This window comes from Egretta garzetta, unplaced genomic scaffold (assembly GCF_000687185.1).
Source record: "Egretta garzetta isolate BGI_Z169 unplaced genomic scaffold, ASM68718v1 scaffold14, whole genome shotgun sequence".
Taxonomy (NCBI): Eukaryota; Metazoa; Chordata; class Aves; order Pelecaniformes; family Ardeidae; genus Egretta; species Egretta garzetta.
Genome location: NW_009259588.1, coordinates 7291198 through 7292989, shown reverse-complemented (window position 1 = coordinate 7292989; position 1792 = coordinate 7291198). Strand labels below are relative to the sequence as shown.

The window sequence follows — 1792 nt, the reverse complement described above, 5'->3', positions numbered from 1 at the left end:
TTAATTACAGGAGAGTAAAGCGGAAATGCTGTCTTTGTTTACATCTCCGTGTCCCGCTTGAGAATAAAGGGATTGCTTTGGTGTGCTGAGAGCAGTATCTGACCGACAATGGCTGTAATACCATCTGCTAACTCGAGGATTTGGCAAAATAATTGCAACTTTCTACTTAAATTAGACAAGTCCTCTTAGTAGATATCTGTGTTTCTTCTTCAGCTTGGGGGATCTACAGAAGGCTTGCATCAGGACAGGCAAGTAACCGCTTGTTAACAAAACAGGCTAGCATCAGGAAGGCAAAAGCCACAGTTCTTTATAGGGAGAAAAAACCCCACTCTTCTCACCTGGGACACATGGTTCTCTCCACCTCTCTCTCTCTACCTGTGCACACGCACACCTCACAACTCTTGCCTTCTAGCTGTGTTATTTTAATATTAGTCAGTAGTGTTCCACAGCACATCAGCAGTAGGATTCTCAGAGAAAAGGGCAAAACATATTATTGCAGCATTTTACGAAGAACAGCAGGACATCACAAACCACTTAAGTTTCCATGCCACAGAAATATTATTATGTATTTATAAAGATTAATTTTTAATAATGCTGTTAGCTACAAATGTGCCTAGATCATGTTTGGATACAAATATTCCTTGAACTCTGGTGAAGTTCACATCTAAATTCAGAACAATGAAATATGTACAATATTTCAACTGGGTCTGGAATGTACAAAAATGCTGGATATTCAGTTAGCGTGACATTTTCATACCTGATTGAATATTACTGGAACTTCTGGTGCTTGTGTTACAACGATGCCCATCGTTCATTTCTTTTGATGTATACTCAGGATAATGCTGAATACTGCAAGGAAAATTGTATTCCTATCATTTTCATTAAGTGTGTAACTCGTGACAGTGCAGAAGTGGTATTGAACAAACCAGAAAAACAAACACTCATAAATTCATATACTGAGTGTTATCCACCTAAGCATATTTTCTGATAAAAGCATTATAATCTGGGGACTGAAAACACAGCAGCAGTACCAGGTCCGGACTTTGTAATATCTTCATCTAAGTTTCTGGAAGCTCATGTGCATTTGCATATTAAAACTGCTCTGAATCTTGGCTGGAGAAACCTTCGTGAAATTCAGAGCCAGGAGCACCAGCCTTGCAGAGCTTGCCTTTCTCAAAGAATAAATTAACTGGGAAAACTATTACAATCAGTGGACACTGGTCCCTCTTACTGTTCATTTTTAAGTGAAAGTCATCTGTGAGGACTTTTCCTTAAAGAAGTCTCATGCTTCAGATGTCTTTTCTCTGTGTAAGTTTGTATTGGGTTCGCGTGGCAAGGTTTTGGGAGCAGGGAGGCTACAGAGGTGGCTTCTGTGAGAAGATGCCAGAAGCTTCCCCCATGTCCAATAGAGCCCACGCCAGCCAGCTCCAAGATGGACCCAACGCTGGCCAAGGCCGAGCCCATCAGCAATGGTGGTAGCGCTTCTGGGATAACATAGCTAAGAAAGGGCAAAAAAAACCCTTGCTCAACTGCAGCAGGAGAGAGGAGTGAGAACATATGAGAGGCACAGCCCTGCAGCCCCCCAGGCCAGTGCAGCAGGAGGGGCAGAAGGGGCTCCAGGCGCTGGAGCAGAGATTCCTCTGCAGCCCCGGGTGCACCCCACGGTGAGGCCGGCTGTGCCCCTGCAGCCCAGGGAGGCCCACAGAGGAGCAGATCCCCACCTGCAGCCTGGGGAGGACCCCACGCCAGAGCAGGGGGGTGCCCAAAGGAGGCTGTGACCCCATGGGAAGCC

At 45.1% G+C, this 1792-nt stretch overlaps 1 protein-coding gene across 1 annotated transcript in view; it reads left to right on the top strand.

The window, feature by feature from the left end:
• PHACTR1 (phosphatase and actin regulator 1) overlaps positions 1 to 1792 on the top strand; it is a 313243-nt gene that overhangs the window by 207062 nt on the left and 104389 nt on the right. The gene's annotated exons all lie outside the window — the stretch shown is intronic.